This window comes from Balaenoptera acutorostrata, chromosome 16, assembly GCF_949987535.1.
Source record: "Balaenoptera acutorostrata chromosome 16, mBalAcu1.1, whole genome shotgun sequence".
Lineage (NCBI taxonomy): Eukaryota > Metazoa > Chordata > Mammalia > Artiodactyla > Balaenopteridae > Balaenoptera > Balaenoptera acutorostrata.
This window is the reverse complement of record NC_080079.1, coordinates 81,236,636-81,251,805: the sequence shown is the minus strand read 5'-3', so window position 1 is coordinate 81,251,805 and position 15,170 is coordinate 81,236,636. Positions and strand designations below refer to the sequence as shown.

Here is a 15,170-nt window from a genome sequence, read left to right as displayed (position 1 = left end):
CACTGATGAACATAGATGCAAAAATCCTCAACAAAATACTCGCAAACAGAATCCAACAGCACATTAAAAGGATCATACACCATGATCAAGTGGGGTTTATCCCAGGAATGCAAGGATTCTTCAGTATACGCAAATCAATCAATGTGATACACCATATTAACAAATTGAAGGAGAAAAACCATATGATCATCTCAATAGATGCAGAGAAAGCTTTCGACAAAATTCAACACCCATTTATGATAAAAGCCCTGCAGAAAGTAGGCATAGAGGGAACTTTCCTCAACATAATAAAGGCCACATATGACAAACCCACAGCCAACATTGTCCTCAATGGTGAAAAACTGAAACCATTTCCACTAAGATCAGGAACAAGACAAGGTTGCCCACTCTCACCACTATTATTCAACATAGTTTTGGAAGTGTTAGCCACAGCAATCAGAGAAGACAAAGAAATAAAAGGAATCCAAATCGGAAAAGAAGAAGTAAAGCTGTCACTATTTGCAGATGACATGATACTATACATAGAGAATCCTAAAGATGCTACCAGAAAACTCCTAGAGCTAATCAATGAATTTGGTAAAGTAGCAGGATACAAAATTAATGCACAGAAATCTCTTGCATTTCTATACACTAATGACGAAAAATCTGAAAGTGAAATTAAGAAAGCACTCCCATTTACCATTGCAACAAAAAGAATAAAATATCTAGGAATAAACCTACCTAAGGAGACAAAAGACCTGTATGCAGAAAATTATAAGACACTGATGAAAGAAATTAAAGATGATACAAATAGGTGGAGAGATATACCATGTTCCTGGATTGGAAGAATCAACATTGTGAAAATGACTCTACTACCCAAAGCAATCTACAGATTCAATGCAATCCCTATCAAACTACCACTGGCATTTTTCACAGAACTAGAACAAAAAATTTCACAAGTTGTATGGAAACACAAAAGACCCCGAATAGCCAAAGCAATCTTGAGAACGAAAAATGGAGCTGGGGGAATCAGGCTCCCTGACTTCAGACTATATTACAAATCTTCAGTAATCAAGACAGTTTGGTACTGGCACAAAAACAGAAATATAGATCAATGGAACAGGATAGAAAGCCCAGAGATAAACCCACACACATATGGTCAACTTATCTTTGATAAAGGAGGCAAGCATATACAGTGGAGAAAAGACAGCCTCTTCAATAAGTGGTGCTGGGAAAATCGGACAGGTACATGTAAAAGTATGAAATTAGAACACTCCCTGACACCATGCACAAAAATAAACTCAAAATGGATTAAAGACCTAAGTGTAAGGGCAGACACTATCAAACTCTTAGAGGAAAACATAGGCAGAACACTCTATGACATACATCACAGCAAGATTCTTTTTGACCCAGCTCCCAGAGAAATGGAAATAAGAACACAAATAAACAAATGGGACCTAATGAAACTTAAAAGCTTTTGCACAGCAAAGGAAACCATAAACAAGACCAAAAGACAACCCTCAGAATGGGAGAAAATATTTGCAAATGAAACAACTGACAAAGGATTAATCTCCAAGATTTACAAGCAGCTCATGCAGCTCAATAAGAAAAAAACGAACAACCCAATCCAAAAATGGGCAGAAGATCTAAATAAACATTTCTCCAAAGAAGATATACAGATGGCCTACAGACACATGAAAGAATGCTCAACATCATTAATCATTAGAGAAATGCAAATCAAAACCACGATGAGATATCATCTCACACCGGTCAGAATGGCCATCATCAAAAAATCTAGAAACAATAAATGCTGGAGAGGGTGTGGAGGAAAGGGAACCCTCTTGCACTGTTGGTGGGAATGTAAATTGATACAGCCACTATGGAGAACAGTATGGAGGTTCCTTAAAAAACTACAAATAGAACTACCATACGACCCAGCAATCCCACTACTGGGCATATACCCTGAGAAAACCATAATTCAAAAAGAGTCATGTACCAAAATGTTCATTGCAGCTCTATTTACAATAGCCAGGACATGGAAGCAACCTAAATGTCCATCGACAGATGAATGGATAAAGAAGATGTGGCACATATATACAATGGAATATTACTCAGCCATAAAAAGAAATGAAATGGAGGTATTTGTAATGAGGTGGATGGAGTTAGAGTCTGTCATACAGAGTGAAGTAAGTCAGAAAGAGAAAAACAAATACAGTATGCTAACACATATATACGGAATCTAAGGGGAAAAAAAAAAAAGAGCCATGAAGAACCTAGTGGCAAGACGGGAATAAAGACACAGACCTACTAGAGAATGGACTTGAGGATATGGGGAGGGGGTGGGGTGAGATGTGACAGGGTAAGAGAGTGTCATGGACATATATACACTACCAAATGTAAAATAGATAACTAGTGGGAAGCAGCCGCATAGCACAGGGAGATCAGCTCGGTGTTTTGTGACCACCTAGAGGGGTGGGATGGGGAGGGTGGGAGGGAGGGAGATGCAAGAGGGAAGAGAAATGGGAACATATTGTATATGTATAACTGATTCACTTTGTTATAAAGCAGAAGCTAACACACCATTGTAAGGCAATTATACTTCAATAAAGATGTTTAAAAAAAAAATCCATATGTTGAAGGCCTAACCCCCCAGTAGCTCAGAATGTGACCTTATTTGGAGTTAGGGTATTTACAGAGGTAATCAAGTTAAACTGAAGTCTTTAGGGTGGGCCCCAATCCAGTATGTCTGTGTCCTTATAAGAAGGGGAAATTTGGACATAGGCATGCACACAGAGAGGATGCCATGTGACAATTGGAGCTATGCTGTGACAAGCCGAGAAACTACCAGAAGCTAGGAGAGAGGCCTGGAAGAGACCCTTCCCTCACAGCCCTCAGAAGAAACCAAACTTGCCAACACCTTTGTCTTAGACTTCTAGCCTCCAGAACTGTGAGACAAAAAAATTTCCATTTAAGCCACCTATTTTGTGGCATGTTGTTATGGCAGCTCTGGCAAACTAACACAGAATTGTTTTCTTTTTTTTTTTTAATATATTTATTTATTTTATTATTTATTTTGGGCCACATTGGGTCTTCGTTGCTGCACGCAGGCTTTCTCTAGTTGCAGTGGGTGGGGGCTATTCTTCGTTGTGGTGCGCAGGCTTCTCATTGCAGTGGCTTCTCTTGTTGTGGAGCACGGGCTCTAGGCTTGCGGGCTTCAGTAGTTGTGGCACATGGGCTCAGTAGTTGTGGCTCACGGGCTTAGTCGCTCCATGGCATGTGGGATCTTCCCGGACCAGGGCTCGAACCCGTGTCCTCTGCATTGGCAGGCAGATTCTTAACCACTGCGCCACCAGGGAAGCCCCCAGAATTGTTTTCTTAATTCTATTTTCAGATATATCAGACTTCTGATATATAAAGATACGAGTGATTGTTTACTGATCTTGTATACCCTGCAACCTTGATGAACTCGTTTATTAGCTCTAACAGCTGTGTGCATGTGTGTTCGTGTGTGTGTGTGTGTGTCTATTCCTTCAAAGTTTTCTACGTCCTAGAGTGTGTTATCTGCAAATAGAGACAGTTTTACTTCTTCCTTTCCAATCTGGATGCCTTCAAATTTGTCAGTGAATATTTTTCTGGCTTCCTATTCAGTCATATCTCTCTGTGGATATTAATTATACTTTTTCTAAAGTCTTCTCTCTTTACTCAATTAACTCTAAGTCCTTGAATGTTGATTTCCACGGGATGCATTGGTTTCCTTGTTTTTTTAATTTAAAAATTAAAAATAAATTTTTGGTTTCGTTGGGTCTTTGTTGCTGCACCTGGGCTTTCTCTAATTGCGGAGAGTGGAGGCTACTCTTCGTTGCGGTGCGCGGGCTTCTCTTTGCAGTGGCTTCTCTTGCTGCAGAGCACAGGCTCTAGCCACGCGGGCTTCAGTAGTTGTGACACTCAGGCTCAGTAGTTGTGGCTCGCAGGCTCTAGAGCGCAGGCTCAGTAGTTGTGGCACATGGGCTTAGTTGCTCCGCGGCATGTGGGATCTTCCCAGACCAGGGCTCGAACCCATGTCCCCTGCATTGGCAGGTGGATTCTTAACCACTGCGCCACCAGGGAAGTCCCTGGTTTCCTCTTTTGTGGTGTTTGTTTTCCTTTGGGGTGTGTTAAATCACAGGAACACATGACTGCGCATCCTTGCCTTGCCATTTCCTTTTTACCCCTGTATGAAGGTTCTAGTTCTTCCTACAGCCTCTTGTCCAAGGAACATTAGTGGAAGGGACAAGCCTTGTGGTCAGTCATGAGTCCCAGTGATGGAGGTTTCTAGACTGGGGCTACTTGGCCTCCTGGGAGTTGCCCCAGGCTCTGTCTGTCCTCTGAAGCCCAAGTGCCCACACCTACTGCCCCTGTCCTGGAGCAAGTGAAGGAGGATACCTCACCCCCTACTTACTGCCCCCAGTGTCCCAAATCTTCACCACTCAGGAGCCCAGGCCCCCTCTGCTCTGTGTCTCTTTCCTCTCAGAACCTCCAACACAACCCGCCTTTCACAGTGGTCCTCTCCTGATGTGTTTTTTAAAAAATTTTTATTGGATTATAGTTGATTTACAATGTTGTGTTAGTTTCAGGTGTACAGCAAAGTGAATCAGTTATACATGTACATATATCCACTCTTTTTTAGATTCTTTTCCCGTATAGGCCATTACAGAGTATTGAGTAGAGTTCCCTGTGCTGTACAGTAGGTCCTTATTAGTTATCTATTTTATATATAGTAGTGTGTATATGTCAATCCCAATCTTCTAATTTATCCCCCCCTTACCACCCCCTATAACCATAAGTTTATTTTCTACATCTGTAACTCTGTTTCTGTTTTGTAGATAAGTTCATTTGTAGCCTTTTTTTAGATACCACATATAAGTGATATCATATGATATTTGTCTTTCTCTGTCTGACTTAACTTCATTCAGTATGATGGTCTCTAGGTCCATCCACTGATGTGGTTTTTTAACAAAGATATTTTTTTATTCCATAAATTTGTGGCCACAAGGGACTAAAAGACTGACCTCATAGGTTTCATCCTCTCATCTGTAAAATTGGTGTACTATTCCTTTCTCAAAATGTCATCTTGCAGATGAACATGGGGCAAATTACAGACAGCACCTGTGCATTAAAATGCATTTAGATGTCCAAGACTGTCCCCATTGCCTCACTGCAAGCAAGTTTGGAAAGTGCCTGCACCACACTGGCTTGTCTGTAGCCCCCAGACCCTGACAAGTGGGTGGCCGGAGTCTATGGGAACTCAGGGGAGCAGGAAAGGCCAAGCACTATCCCACCCTGGCTTCAGCCCCTCGAAATTTCTAGAGATTTCAACAAGCTTCACTGCCTTACTGGCAGTGCCCACGTGACGGATGCCCAAGCCCATGATGGCGGCCATTTGACTGATGCTCCCCCACAGCGGCAAGGCTTAGGGCTGCATCTGTGAATGTGCACTATTCCCGCACATGCCCCCTACACCTGGCTCATGTGTGTGCGCCAGCAGACACGCACACACAGCACCCATGCACGCACACGTGCTCACACACACAGGCACACGCTGTCCTCTTCAGGAGTCAGTTTTTTTCTTTCTTTCCCCATGTTTATAGCTGTTTATTCTTTTTTTGTTTTCGGCCGTGCTGCGAGGCATGCGGGATCTTAGTTCCCCAACCAGGGATCGAACCTGTGTCCCCTGCAATGGAAGCGCAGGGTCCCAACCACTGGACCACCAGGGAAGCCCCCTATCTCTGTTTATTCTCTATCTTTTCCTGTCCCTTTCCCTCTCTTTCTCAAGGAATCTTCTCTTCCTCCATCTGTCTGTCTCCCTTTCTGTTCTCTCTGCCTCAGTTTTGGTTTTCTGTGTTTTGTTTTGTTTTTACCAGACATCAGCTGTGCTACACGCAGAGCAGGGGCGGTCAGTTCAACGCCAGTCACAACGGCCCCCGAGCCTAGGAGGCAAGGCTGAAGCTGCCCCACTGCCCTGACTGAGGAGGGCTGGTCGTGGTGTGAAAATCAGGACCAGGGACCCGCTGCAGTGAGTCCACGGAGCACAGACCCTGCTGCCCTGGCATGAGGCCCAGGGCATCTCCCAGAGCACCTCATCTCTCAGCCCTCATCTGCTGGGCAGGGCTTCGTGGGCCACCCCTACAGGGACAGCTGTGGGTCCAGTCCTGAGGTCACCAGAGGAGGCCCTGCTGGTCCAACCTGGAAGAATGGCTGGGGGTCTGGCTGTGAGCAACTCAAGCCCAGGTAAGCGGCTGCGTGAGGGGCGGGGGTGGGCCTGTTGCTGGGGGATCTGGGCTCTGCCCAGTCCCTCCCATTTTCTCGGAGCAAGCCCCCCAGCCCCTCAGCTCAGTCTCCTCCTCTGTAAGACAGCTGCCTGTTTTCCCTGTGGGATGTGAGCATTAGGAGACCTGAGTGGGCATCTTACCCAGCTAAGAAAACACAAGTTCTTCTCTGAATTTCCCACTTCTTCACCTGTTTTCTCCATCCATTCATTCACTCATTCATTCATTCAGCCTGCCATGTGCTGGACATGGCTCAGTGCTTTGCGGGTGCAGAAACATGATCAAGCCCTGGCCCTTTGAAAACCCTCTGTTTCCTCTTCCACGCATCCCCCCTCTGCTTCTCTTCTTTAGCTTATGGGCCCCCCAACCCGGAGCCCATTGTCTGCTTCCTTGAAGCTGGCACGTAAAAGCAGATAAATCAGAAGAATGGAGAAAATTTTCTATCCGGTTATGATCTGTTTAGATGAAAGACAAATATTGTTCACAGAAACACCCACGTAGGAACTTTTTATCTACATTAGAGCTTTTTATCCAAATGAGAAATGAGTCATTTAATCTGTGAGGAGGGGCAGAAGTTGGATTTTGACAAACACATCAACCTTCAGAAAGACAAGAGTACTCAACTCTCTCTCCCTCAGTTAGCAGAACACGACACTTCCGTGTGCGGCTCCCCGTTTTCTAGTGGAGAGCGGAGTGGGGAAGGGGGGAGGGGGAGGAGGAAGGGGCATCCGCAGACCACCGGTGTCCTGACCGGTGCCAGGTCAGGGGGCTGGGGGGTGAGGGAAGTAGAGGTGCGGCCCACAGGGCTCCATGTCTTTCCTCTTCAAGGACCAGCCACACGCTCTTCCCGGGGCACCCAACACACCGCTGGGGCAGGGCGCCAGCTACACTTCCTGAGAAATACTGTTGGCCTCCAGGCATTTATCGCTCTCAGAATGTTTGCATTATTCAAAACCCAGTCTTGGAGAGCTTGCCCCGACGGACTAGTGAAGCAGGCTTTGGGAGGTGTGTGTGTGTGTGTGTGTGTGTGTGTGTGTGTGTGCGTGTGTGTGTGTGTGTGTGTGTGTGTGTGTGTGTGTGTGTGTGTGTGTGCGTGTGTGTGTGTGTGTGTGTGTGTGTGTGTGTGTGTGTGTGCGTGTGTGCGTGTGTGTGTGTGTGTGTGTGTGTGTGTGTGTGCGTGTGTGTGTGTGTGTGTGTGCGCGCGCGCACTGTCAACCTCTGTTGATCAGTGCCACTGTGGGGAACTGTTCTGGTGTCTTCCACGTGTTACCTCTTCTTTTATCTGGAGAGGGAGCCTCAGTTTACTCACTTGACTGATGTAGAAACTGCTGCTTGCGGGTACCAAGTCCGAACAGCCAGTACGTGGCAGAGCTGGAACAGAAATCAGCTGTGACCACCCTCAAGCCCTCTGGGGCCACAGCTCTCTCCACGTCTAGTGCAGGTGCACCTACTGGCTTCCCTCACCTGTCAGTTTGGGACACAGCCCCTCCCTCCAAACTCCCATGCTCTGTGGGTTCAAGCAATCTCCTTTCTGAGAAGCACCTTGGGCTTCCAAAGAAGAGAATCATGTGGCCAGGGAGGCCCCCATGCTGACCTTCAGCAGCATAAGAGTGAAGGAAAGAGAAGTGACCAGGAAGTGGTCACGGGGAAGATCCCAGCCTCCACCCCCAGGACAGCAGATCCACCACGGTGCAGGGGCTGCTCAACCTTCACGACCCCTGGCGGGAGACCTGCTGCTGGTGACTCAGTGTCCAGGAGGAACAGGCTCAGTTCATAGGTCCCCCACATGCAGCTCAGAAGGAAGTCATGCCTATTGAACCTGTACCCTGGACCAGACACCTTTTAGTGGAATTTCTTCCTGGGCAGTGTGCGAGAGAGACATGATTGTCATGTCTCTCATCGAACAGGCAAATAGTGGAGGCTGGGAGGTTAACACTGTATGACTATTTGTGCATTAAGGCTGGCCTTCCTGTTGGACTCTTGGCTTCAGGAGCAGAGACCTTGTAAGCCCAGCACAGAGCAATGCCATTTGTTGTCTGACCCCCAAATCTAAATGGCCTCTGACTACCTAGAGAAGGAAGGTTATAGGGCTTGGCTGTGGTGTGTCCTTTACCCCAGAATCCTTGCCCCAGGAGTCCTCTGCCCTTGGAGTCATACTCTACAGAACAGGGACACCGGTTGGAGGCAGATCTGAGTGACAGTCCTGGCCACAGTTACTGGCCATGATTTAGCCTCTCTGAGTCTCAGTTTCTTGTCTGCAGAATGGGAGAAGCAGCAATACCCACCCACAGTGTTGCTGTGACGATCAGAAGAGAGGACATAGGTAAAGAGATTAGTGTTTGCGGGACATAGGAAGTGGTCAGTAGAAGGTAGCTCCTCGGAAGGCAAAGAAGGAACAGTGTTGTGCCACTCAGTGATCTGGGAATGGCGCTCTGCCCCGACCCAGCAGCCACGTTGGAACCTGCATCAGGAACACAGGGCAGCCTCATCCCATTGAGACCTTCTCCCGCTTGCAGTGTCTCCTACTGCTCCCAGGATTTCTCCGTGTAAAGGGGGATCTATAAAGGCATATCCTTTCCCACGTCGAGGGCCTTTGGAAAGCTCAGCATCCCAGGTCAACAGCGTGAGCACACAAACTAGAGAGAAAGTGTGCTCTGAGCCGGGAGGGAGCCATGAGGCCAGTCTGTGTTGGTCAGGCAGAGCTTGCCATCAGGGGGGCACACATCGCATATCTCTCTCCAGGGAAGTTGTCCAGCCCCCAGTCTTCTCGTGGCATCCACTTGTGCCAAATGTTTGGCCTCCCAGCCCCTAAGTGAGTCAGTGCCCCCTACTTTAGAAGGTGTTACTAGATGACTCTGGCTGTGATGACAAGAAGGGGGATGTCAACTGCTTGTGGCATTTGCAGGGCACCTGAGCACACCCCTACCCTCAGTCTGACCCTTTCCGGTATCTGTAAGGAGGCCCTTCTTTCCCAGACTTGACATCCAGTAACTCTATTAAGCACCGATTCAGGCACTGTCCTTGGTGCTGACCAACATCACACCTCCTTATGGCCAGGTGCCAAGGATCCCTACCACAGCTAGTGGGCTTTTAAATTTTTTTTTTTAATGAATTTATTTATTTATTTGTGGCTGTGTTGGGTCTTCGTTGCTGCGCGTGGGCTTTCTCTAGTTGCGGCGAGTGGGGGCTACTCTTCATTGCGGTGCGCAGGCCTCTCATTGTGGTGGCTTCTCTTGATGCGGAGCATGGGCTCTAGAGCACAGGTTCAGTAGTTGTGGCTCACAGGCTTAGTTGCTCCGCGGCATGTGGGATCTTCCCGGACCAGGGCTCGAACCCGTGTCCCCTGCATTGGCAGGCGGATTCTTAACCACTGCACCACCAGGGAAGTCCGGGCTTTTAAATATTTGTATAAAGCTGCATTTGGCTTCAGAGTTGCAAGTTTCCAAGGCTTCATGCTACGTGAAGCCTGACACCTCCTGGCTTCTCAGACTCAAAAGGTGCCGAGGCCCCGTTTAGCCTCAGGAGGAGCACGGCACGCACAGCCTGCTGCTTGTAGAGCAGGGACCAACAGGTCACAGTGTCTAGAGCAGAAGCAGCTGCAGTGGACGTACTTCCCCATCAGAGGCAGAAGCTCTCCAGGGCAGAGAGATACCGGTCTTGGCCATCATCCTAAATATGTGTTTATTTGATGTTGTGTGCTTTCCCTTTTCATGTAGTTTAAAAAAATCCCTATTCTTTTGTGAAATGAGAGAAACTGGACATCTTTAAGGAGACAAATTGAATCCCAGCCTTGGGTACAGATGGGACTGGACTCCCCACCATTGCCTGGGGCAGGGTCCTTCTGGCTCTGCCACAGGGCTTCCTGGCTCAGGATGAGGACTGAACCTCAGAAGCCCCCATGCCCTCTCACAAGGATACACCTGGCTCAGTCCTACTTATATCATCCATAAATGTGTGACCAGGACTCAGCCCATGTTTCTAGCATAGATACACATAGAGCTGCTTGGATGAAGTGGGAATAGGGGGTTCTGGGGTCTCATACTCAGCCTCTTTCCCACTCACCAGGGACCCACAGAATTCATACTGAAAACCATGACCCTAAATAGAGCCTTGTAAACAGTGGCCTTTGAATGGGTCCAGGTGGGGTGAACAGAAAATTTCAGCATAGGGGCATCTAAAGGACCCACCCTTCCTCTACCTTCCAGCTTCTCCTGGCCCTGCTAATTTGGTAAAGTATGTACTGTGGAATATCTTAAGGTATGAACTGTCAGCCCAGATGAGAGAGAAAGAATGTCTCAGTTCAGAGAACTTGCCCATAATCATGCTCTAGAGGCAAGAAAAATGTTTAGCTTTTGTACTTGATAGAATAGACTTCCGGATAGGATGGCTACATTTGTATGCAACTCTAACTTCTTTCCAAATTTCCATTGAAATGACCATCAACAGACTATAGAAATAGGAAGAGCATGCGTAAATGCTAAAAGGTGGAGAAGTGTGGCATTGCCAAATCATAAATTCAGATGTTCAAGATGCTCCAGGAAAAAATGGAACAAGACCAAATAGAAATAAGGACCAAAGCAACCCCTGGTAGAGAACCAGGAACATCACCCATGGATATCCAGGGATTAGAGGCAAGGGCAGCTGAGGACACATATAGATTTCATCCTCCCCCTGAGAAGGGACTAGACCTTGGATCATAGCAAAGGTGTAGCATAAGGTTGCACTTGATTTGTGTCCAATAAAAAGGATGACTGCGCTAAGCAAAGAATGGGGATATTGCCCCAACTGTAGTTGCCATTACAAATATGGTTAAAGCAGTCTCTCTGATCAGGGTCAGAGATATCTGGATTTTCATCTAACCCTCAATAGCTGAGTGACCTTGGGTAAGTTACTTCGTTATCTCTGCTTCATTTTCTTCCATCAGTGAGGGTTATCTTAGAATCAACTTCATAGACCTGTGAGAATTAAATACAATAATCTATATTATAGACTCAGCAAAGGGATGGTACTTAGTAGGTAAATATTACTTCCTGAATTGGTTCCAGTGTTAGGTGAGCAAGATGATTCATTTATATCTATTTATTTAAAATAGAGAAGTCCAGCTTTACTAATAGCTAATGTGAAGGCTGAGTCTGGCACCTGCCTTGACCAAATGTCAGGTGGATTTTGGTCATGTCTGGTAAAGGCCACATGCTAGGGCAGAGCAGGAACTCCCACTGCAGAAGGTGGAGAGTAGTTCCCCCACATGTTTCCTACTTTCAGAATTTTGCACCTGTTGTAGTTGCCATGCACCCGATACAAATAGATGTAGACTATATTTTCTTAAGTAGTTGAAACTTTGCTTGTACTGTCTTTGTCTGGTCCTGCTGTTAGGGTAATACTAGCCTCATAGAATGATTTAGGAAGCCATCCCTCTACTTCTATCTTCTGGAAGAGATTGTAGAAGATTGGTATACTTTCTTTCTTAAGTGTTTGGTAGAACTCATCAGTGAACCCATACAGGCCTGGTGTTTTCTGTTTTGTTAGGGTATAAATTATTGATTCAAGTTCTTTAATAGATGTGGGCCTATTCAGATTGTCTATTTCTTCTCAAGTGATTTTTGGCAGATTGTGTCTTTCAAGGAATTGGTTCATTTCATCTAGGTTATCAAATTTGTGGGCATAGAGTTGTTCATAATCTTCGTTTTTTTTTTTTTATAAATTTATTTTTATTTATTTATTTTTGGCTGCATTGGGTCTTCGTTGCTGCACACAGGCTTTCTCTAGTTGCGGCGAGCGGGGGCTACTCTTTGTTGCAGTGTGCAGGCTTCTCATTGAGGTGGCTTCTCTTGTTGTGGATCATGGGCTCTAGGCGCGTGGGCTTCAGTAGTTGCGGCGCACGGGCTTCAGTAGTTGTGGCACGCGGGCTCAGTAGTTGTGGCTTGTGGGCTCTAGAGCGCAGGCTCAGTAGTTGTGGCACATGGGCTTAGTTGCTCTACGGCATGTAGGATCTTCTTGGACCAGGGATTGAACCCGTGTCCCCTGAATTGGCAGGCAGATTCTTAACCACTGCGCCACCAGGGAAGCCCATAATCTTCCTTTATTATCCTTTTAATGTCCATGGGATCTGTAGTGATGTCCCTCTTTCATTTCTGATATTAGTAATTTGTATCCTTTCTTAGTCTGGCTAGAGACTTACTGATTTTATTGATATTTTCAAAGAACTAGCTTTTGGGTTCATTGATTTTCTCTGTTGATTTCCTGTTTTCAATTTCATTGATTTCTGTTCTAATTTTAAAATTATTTTTCTTCTGCTTACTTTGGATTTAACTTTTGCTTCTTTTTCTAGTTTCCCAAGGGGGAAGCTTAGATGGTTAGTTTTAGGTCTTTCTTCTTTTCAAATATAGGTATTCAATGCTATAAAATTCCTTTTAAGCATTGCTTTTGTTGCATTCCACAGATTTTGATAAGTTGTATTTTCATTTCATTTAGTTAAAAATACTTCTTAATTTATTTTGAGATTTCTTCTTTGAACCATGTCTCACTTAGAAGTGTGTTGTTTAATCTCCAAGTATTTTGGGATTTCCTAGCTATTTTTCTATCATTTATTTCTAGTTTAATTCCATTGTGATCTGAGAGCAGATATTATATTTTATATTTTAAAAAATTTGTTAATATGTGTTTTATGGCCAAGAATGTGGTCTATCTTGGTAAATGTTCCACGTGAGTTTAAGAATGTATATTTTGCTGTTGTTGAATGAAGTAGTTGATAGATGTCAATTATACCCAGATAATCGATGGTGCTGTTGAGTTCACTATATCCTTACTGATTTTCTGTCTGCTGGGTTTGTCCATTTCTGACAGAGGAGAGGTTATGTCTCCAACTATAATAGTGGATTCATCTATTTCTCCTTACAGTTTTATCAATTTTTGCATCACGTACTTTGATGCTCTGTTGTTAGGTCCATACATGTTAAGGTTTATTATGTGTTCCTGGAGAACTGACCCTTTTATCATCATGTAATCCCCCTCTTTATCACTGATAATTTTCCTTGCTCTGAAGTTGGTTCTGTCTGACATTAATACAGCTACCTTGCTTTCTTTTGACAAGTGTTAGCACAGTGTATCTTTCTTCATCCTATTACTTTTAATCTATACAGGTCTCTATTTAAAGTGGGTTTATGTAGACAACATATAGTTGGGGTCTTGTTTTTTGATCCACACTGACAATCTCTATTTTTAAATTGGTATATTTAGATAACTGACATTTAAAGTGATTATTGATATAATTGGATTAATATCTACCATATTTGTTACTTTTTTCTATTTCTTGCTCTTGTTTTTTGTTTCTATTTTTGTCTTTTTACACTTTCTTCTGCCTTTTGTAGTTTTTTTTAAAGGTTTTAAATTTTTTATTTTTATACACTTTTAAAAGGTTACATTCTATTTACAGTTATTGCAAATATTGGCTATATTCCCCATGTTGTACAATACATCCTTAAGACTATCTTATACCCAATAGTTTGTACCTCCCACTCCCCCATCCCTATATTGCCCCTCCCCCCTCCCCTTGCCCCACTGGTAACCACTAGTTTGTTCTCTATATCTGTGAGTCTGTTTCTTTTTTGTTATCTTCACTAGTTTGCTGTATTTTTTAGATTCCACAGATAAGTGATATCCTACAGTATTTGTCTTCCTCTGTGTGACTTATTTCACTTAGCATAAAGGCCTCAAAGTCCATACATGTTGCTGCAAATGGAAAAATTTCATTCTTTTTTATGGCTGAATAATATTCAATTGTGTGTGTGTGTATATATATATATATACATATATACCACAACTTCATTTATCTGTTGATGGACACTCAGGTTGTTTCCATGTCTTGACAATTGTAAATAATGCTGCTGTGAACATTGAGGTTCATGCATCTTTTTTTTTTAAAACATCTTTTTTGGAGTATAATTGCTTTATAGTGTTGTGTTACTTTCTGCTGTATAACAAACTGAATCAGCTATATGCATACATATATCCCCATATCCCCATATTCGCTCCCTCTTGCGTCTCCCTCCCACCCCTCTAGGTGGTCGCAAAGCACTGAACTGATCTCCCTGTGCCATGCAGCTGCTTCCCACTAGCTATCTATTTTACATTTGGTAGTGTATATATGTCAATGCTACTCTCTCACTTCGTCCCAGCTTACCCTTCCCCCTCCCCGTGTCCTCAAGTCTATTCTCTACATCTGCATCTTTATTCCTGTCCTGCCCCTAGGTTCATGAGAACGATTTTTTTTTTTAGGCTCCATATATATGTGTTAGCATATGGTATTTGTTTTTCTCTTTCTGACTTACTTCACTCTGTATGACAGACTCTAGGTCCATCCACCTCACTACAAATAACTCAATTTCGTTTCTTTTTATGGCTGAGTAATATTCCATTGTATATATGTGCCACATCTTTATCCATTCATCTGTTGAGGGACACTTAGGTTGCTTCCATGTCCTGGCTATTGTAAATAGAGCTGCAATGAACATTGTGGTACATGACTCTTTTTGAATTATGGTTTTCTCAGGGTATATGCCCAGTAGTGGGATTGCTGGGTCGTATGGTAGTTCTATTTTTAGTTTTTTAAGGAACCTCCCCTCATTGTAGTTTTGATTTGCATTTCTCTAGTGATTAGTGATGTTGAGCATCTTTTCATGTGTTTGTTGGCAATCTGTATATCTTCTTTGGAGAAATGTCAATTTAGGTCTTCTGCCCATTTTTGGATTGGGTTGTTTGTTTTTTTGATATTGAGCTGCATGAGTTGCTTGTGTATTTTGGAGATTAATCCTCTGTCAGTTGTTTCGTTTGCAAATATTTTCTCCCATTCTGAGGGTTGTCTTTTCCTCTTTTTATGGTTTCCTTTGC

The 15,170-nt window shown here is 44.2% G+C and overlaps 1 protein-coding gene across 1 annotated transcript in view; it reads left to right on the top strand.

The window, feature by feature from the left end:
* Nucleotides 1–6,151: 6,151 nt before the first annotated feature.
* RASGEF1A (RasGEF domain family member 1A) overlaps nt 6,152–15,170 on the top strand; it is a 105,865-nt gene continuing 96,846 nt past the window's right edge. Inside the window, exon 1 of the mRNA XM_057530983.1 lies at nt 6,152–6,246. The gene's annotated coding sequence lies outside the window, so the exon portion shown is untranslated. The remainder of the gene's footprint in view (nt 6,247–15,170) is intronic.